This window comes from Microchirus variegatus, assembly GCF_963457635.1.
Source record: "Microchirus variegatus genome assembly, chromosome: 10".
NCBI classification, from domain to species: Eukaryota; Metazoa; Chordata; class Actinopteri; order Pleuronectiformes; family Soleidae; genus Microchirus; species Microchirus variegatus.
The window spans coordinates 17,112,052-17,118,823 of NC_139811.1; positions in this window are offsets into that span (position 1 = coordinate 17,112,052).

Below are 6,772 nucleotides of genomic sequence, written 5' to 3' on the forward strand. Positions count from 1 at the left end.
TGGCAGTGACAGACTCTCCAGAGGGAGACACTGTGCCTGACGAGGAGCCCCAGAGCACCACTCTATGACCATAAGACATCACAGCTTACCAGCACCGCTATGGCTGTACATACTTTTAACTGTCGCCGCCAAGGCCTGATGGAAACACCAATTGGCCTCACCAATGCCCACCTGAAACCAGAGCTCAAACCCTCCCTTACATCTGCTACTGGCTGCAAAGAAACTCATCTCTCACAGCTGCTCACTAGTACATAATTGTGACTACACACAAATAAAAAAGAAAACACCAAAATGCCATAGTGGACGAACAGTTGCCTTTCGGTGGAAAGACTGGAATATAGATGAGTATTATATATTTAAAAGGATCTTCTTTTTTTTGCTTTGTATTTGTTGTAAGATGCAGTGGTATTGAATTTTCTGTACATTTCTGCACTTTTTTCCCTCTTTTTTTGCCTTATTAGAACATGCAATCAAATTGCAATATGATATTCATGAGTTGTATAACTTTTAGTTAGGGAAACTCAGAGCCTGACATGGTTAGGAACAATGCCCATCCTCAGGGTGAAAACAGAGAGACAGAGTATAAGAGAGTAATCTGGTTACATTGCTCACAGGGTATTCAAGCTTTGCTGCACATTAGGAACATGCTGAGCCCGACAGCTTTGGCATGAAAGACGAAACATTTGATGCCGTTTGATTTTTTTTTCTTTTTATTTCGCCAACGCCCTATTTTGAATTACCCTCCTCCCTCGATAACAACCGCAGTTCTTTTTTTTTTTTTCAAACTGGTAAAATTCACTTTAACTCACTTTATACCAGCACAGTATGAGAAGAATGTTACTGTAATTTCAAGTTTCAGAGCTTGCATTCTGTCAGTTAAGGAACAAAAAAAAAAAAGCACCAATATGTGTTTGCATGACAAGTCAATATGATCCCGACTGCTTTGGATCGAGGGCCTTTTTAAAGTGGCAGTGTTTTATTTTTGTGCGAGTGTATTTTAGTTGTCGCTGTTGTCGTCGTCCGTGGAGAGTGGATTGGGATGTGCTGTTAGAGTGTGATATAATGGATGGATGACAACACTGCCTTTAGGTTTCACATGGTTCACCCTCTTAACCTTGTTTCAAGTGCTTCAGGTTCAGTGACCCTGTAAATACACACTGTACATATGTTCATGTATATAAAGCTGAGAGGAAAAATCTATATGTATCTATATAGATATATATAATAATAATATATGTGCTGATATTTATCTGGAGTAGAAAGTGTAATGATTAAAAATGTGATGTTATTTTTTTGTCCCCCCCCCCGCACACAATGAACAGTTCTATTGTAGATTTGTAATCCTTCACTTTGACACCAGGTTACTATGATGCTGCAGCATAAGTGCAGAATTTTATTTCTGCTCGAAATCTATCGTCTCTCTAAATCTGTCTCCTGAGCTTTGACGTGCTGATGAAATTCACACCAATGCCCTATTGTTTCTTCTTTAAAAAAAAAAAAAATCACTTATTCAATCAATTTCTTTGTAAATAGTGTTTGTGTGGTATATTTAATGAATTCACAATAAGGCAAAATGAAGTCTTAGTGTTGTTAGACATAATTATTGTGGGACTGACGATAAACAATTACATTTCAGACGAGCTGACGTGTTTTGAAATTTGGCACAACTGCTGTATCATTAAATTTGAGTACTTTCCTTGGTATCCTCACTGCTGATATAACGAATTAGTGACATTTCAAATTCCATCCGGTAAAAGTTGCTGCAGTGTCGCTTTCTTTCAATTTCTTACAGAATGTCTAATAGGGCAATATTTTGTTGTCGATTTAAGTGCAATTACAGCGTTTACTGATCAACCTCAGTCCAAAAAGTGGTCAGAAGTCACCTTCCCCAGACCTTCAGAAAAAAAGCCATTCGTTTTATTACAAAGCAGTTTTTTTTTGTGTATTTTACCTGTGAGTTGTGTCCTTACAACAATTAATTCTAGATTAACTTCTCTTTAGAAAAAAAAAAAAGTGATCCATGGTATGCCTCAGTGTGTGTTCTCAATGGACTATGTTTATGAAGACTTTGGTGATGTTGATAATTGCGTTGATTGCTGTGGTGCTTATATGAAAACAGTTGCAAGTGCCCTCACACTGGTTGTTATTTTGGAACTATAGACATAATTAATGTGTACCAGAGGTTTTATTGTCTGTATTGGAGCCATTAATTTATACAAGGAGGCAGGCGTATCTCTGAATGTGACTTGCTCAGATTTCAAACGGCAGGGTTCCTGTATTTGGACGTAGAGAGGCCAGTGAGAGACAATTTTTGGATGAAGGTTAATTCAGGCCTGTTGGCATGTACAGGGCAGTATTACTGTAATGCTTTTGTGCTTCATAACTGGAGCTTACAGCCACCTTAAAGCATGCATTCATATTCATTATAGGTGTTATTCTTATGCTGCTGATTAGGAAAAAAAAAAAAGATGTCTGTATCCTCCCCCAAAACACTCATGATTTCATCACAAATCTGATTTCACAAAATGTTATTTTATTACAATATAATATTGACAGAAGCCACTTCTTTTGCTCCTAATAAGGCACTGTTAATTTAGTTTTATCAAGTGTAATAAATGATGTAGACCCTGCATTTCAAATGTCACCTTGCCACCAAGTACGTGGGTCTAAATTAAAGCTCAATTTGTTTACATTTGGTGGAGGGGAGTGGGAATTTGAAACGATAAAATGAAAAAAAAAATACAGGAAAATCAGAAAAAAAAGTCATGCATGCACTTAGATAGTATTTTGATAATCCACGTTTTTGTGTCAGTCACTGTCTTTTTAGGGATTGTTGGAGGGGAAATGAATTGAATGAAGGACTGGAGAGAATGTGGATCACAATGAAGCGGTCCTTTGTGGGGTTTTGAGCAATACAGTAGAGGAGTGGACGTTGCCTGTGGATGTACTGCCTCCTTCTGCTTTCATCACTAGTGTACAAACAGAACCTGCCGCTTGTCAAGCCCACCATGCCCTCCTCCCCCCTCTGCTTAGCATATCAAGTGGAACACAGTGTGTACTGTGAAGCCTACCTGCAATCCTTATCAGAATGTCAGAAATAAATATATATATATTAAACTCTACATTTTTAATAATCTCACCTCGTTCGTGTGTGTTTATTTCTCTCTCTCTCTCTTTTGAAGGGAAAATAAAACATAAAAATGTGTTGTGTTTGATATTCAGACACTGTTTTTTTTTTTGTCTGAGCTTCTCATTTTCATTGGTGTAAAAAGTGAATTTAAACAAACTCTAGCTTCACGATAAAATGTCGGCATCAATAATATTGTACTGACACTCGAGGTTAGGTTAGGACGTCCACATTTACATTTATACTCTTTTGGCAGAGATTTAATCCAATGCAGCCTATAGCAGAGGGAAACAGTCCATCACATTATATCATGAAATTGAGTATTTGTAATTAAAAAATGTACAATGACAACCTTTACTGTTGGTGGAGGGGAATGACTTCAAGTGGGATTCTTACTGCAATCCCACTTGAAGTCATTTCAGGCCAGGGATGTTGTTATTTCACACTGTGTTCACGCACAAACACATACAGTTTTATGTCGATATGAACACTGTTTTAGAGCAGAGAATTAACACATGATGAGAAGAGATGGCAAGGCGACAGAAATGGACTGTTATATTGTTATGTGTGTTAAATATCCACCAACAAAGTGTGTGCAATAGCGAGAAGTATTCTCAACTCACTCTTCGCTTCCAACCACCGATATTTTAACACATCTCCACTGCAGACCGTTGTTTTTCTTCTCCTCTGGTTGGGACATGAGAGGAGATGCTGAGACTTTTAATGTTCATATTGTTCTGTATTTCTGACATTTAAAGGTCCCATATTATGCTAAATCAATTTTTTAATCATTTAAATCCTTATATGTGGGACTCTGGAGGCCCTAGCAGTCGGCAAAGTGTGAAAAAAGATGGCCCACTGATGATAAAACACGAAACGCGATGTTGACTTCCGCGCTCTTCGGGACGTCACAGTGCGCTAAATTCCGGGAAATGTTGTCTCACAGAGCTCCGCTTTGTCTGTAAAACACGCGAGAGTGCTGGCGAGGGTCCGCGAAAATTTCTATTCTTGGCTCCACAGGGCAGCACAGAGTTCTACACAACCTCCAGCCTCAGAGGATTTATCTCAGTGGATACATGTTATATATGACAGCAATGTGCCTGCTAGAGCCTGCAAATGATCAATTTTCCAAATGCTAACTACTGTTAGCTCCCAGTAGCCTCTGTGGCTGTTGTCATTGCCTGTCCCTTAAGTTTCATTTTACTTTATTTCTTTATGTTTATTTCATTTTTTTTGAAAATGAGATACGACTAAACAGAGAGTTCTGGAAAAGGGCTGTTTTGGCAGGGTGATTGAACTGCTGTGATGCTTCATTTTGACCAAAGCATGTCACAAACCTGTTCATTAGGACACCAGGGAACTAGTTTAACTTGGAGAAATAGGGTATAATATGGGACCTTTACACCTACCTGCTTTTTAAGGGCAGCACATGTGTTGAAGTGCTAGGAGTTGTCTTAATTTGTGGGTAACAGTGGGTGACGCAGCAGGCCAAAACATGACCAGTCCAAGCCTTTATGGGGCTGTTGTTGTTTTTTCAACCTTATGGGACAGTAAAATCACAAAGGTTACGTAATATTAATTTGCACTTTGGTATTCACAGCGAATTACACAAATAAACCAGTTTAATGACTCACTCACTACCTGATCTTCTTCCGCTTTATCCTCCACATGAGGGTCGCGGGGGTTCATGGTGCCAAACTGACATGTCGCCAGTCCATCACAGGGCCATAGAAACAAACAACCATCCACTCTCACCACACCTACGGTCAATGTAGAGTGTCCAATTTGCCTAATCCCCAAATCAGCATGTTTTTGGACTGTGGGAGGAAACCAGAGAATCTTCTATATCATTGTATCTATATATCTTATATCTTCATATAATGAGTTCTTACATACAGAACCTTTAAATAAGGGAGATCCGAGTGGTTCTTCCTCCACTCCTTAAAATTTAGGAATGGCATGAGCACGTTGTGGAAAAATACTGTCATATTTTGACCTCAATTACCTCCTAATATTATTATTTTTCAGCTGTTATGCACTGACACAAAAGCCATAGAGAAGGTGATTTAAATGGGGGGGAAAAAGAAGAAGACCTGAATCATCAAATGAATAAACCTGAAACTAGGAAGGGCTGAGAAGCAGAAGCCTCAGCGAATGTGTAACCTGTACGACAGGCCCAGCAGGATGACTGCGGTGTCTCACATAGAGGAAACTAGGAGTGTTCAGATGTAACAGGATGGTAGTGACGCCCGTCGTCCTCCATACTTTAGGCTACGTAATGCATGGTTCAAATAATGTTTTTAGCTCTCTGTCAAATTAAATCAACACTGTGTGACTTTTGGCCCACTTAAAAAGTAGAGTTTGAAACACTTTAAAAGAGTCAGTGACTTGTTTTAGGGAAAGCAGTGTCACCTTCGACCTCTGTCCTATACTATAAAATCAAGGAACACTGTGTGAAGTGTGATAGTCAGTAAAGCTGAGCTGAAAGTCAGTTAAAAAGACAAAACAAAACACTGCTTTCATCGTGACCTGTTTGCTACAGTGACAGCACGTCCAGCAAAAGTGACTTAGCGTTGTTTTAACTCGTCTCTTCTTTCTCGCAGGGTTTTCTTAAATAGTCGGTGGTAATGTAATTCCTCAGTCCAGCAGCGTATCTCCTTACAGTAATCAGCCAGGCTCAGCTCATCCCTCCCTGCTATAAGTCTATCTCCTTCAGACTGCCAAAGGTGCATCAATAATTTCTTACTGAATGCTTTAAAGGTGACTCTGCTTACAGGGACTTTGTACACACTATAAAAGAACGTATTGCTTTTACATTCTGCAGTGCGTGTTACACAAGGGCCTAATGCAACCACTAGTTCCATTCAGTCTATAAAACACGTGTCTGTTCCGTTGGTATGAGTGAGATTGAAGCATAAAATGGGTGAAAAAGATTTTCTGTCACCTCCTGACACCTTGCGACATAAGGAGGAAGAGAGGAAGTCTGAAACAGGATATTAGAATGTTTTAAAGTGTTTATTATTATTATTATTATTATCACACATTAATTCCTACAGATCAAGCTTGTCATACCAAACTGCAACCTCCCTTTTTAGGACGACATATGCAGACACACAAAGTAACACTGACAGTGGCGTAGATGCTGTGTATAGGTCTGTATTGTGCAGTTGTTTACCAATAAAGTTTTTGTTTGCGGCTTGGAAACCAGTCATCAAACTACAGGGTAACAGCACCCGGATTCTGACATTAACTGTTTTTGTTGGGATTTTTGAATTGTTTAAATGTCCACCTCCATGCAACTTTGGATGTGCTCAGTAGTTGCTACAGTTATGAAACAGGTCAAACTTGTTGCAGAAAGGAATTCAGAACAAAGGCTTGGTTGTCAAGCCTTTCCTAAACTTCACCTTCGACTGTTGCTTGGTAATGCACGTAAAGGAGGTGGGTATGTCTGTAAACTCCCTGACTTTTCCTTCAACTCAGGAAGGGAAATTACATTTTCAATTGATTGCACATCGAAATGATCGACTTTGCCACACACTTCATTGCATATGTGATGAAAAAAAAAAACAATTCAAAGTCTCTAATATCAGTTCAATGTACATGTTATATTGGCACTTCATAATCCAGATTGCATGTTTTCTTCAA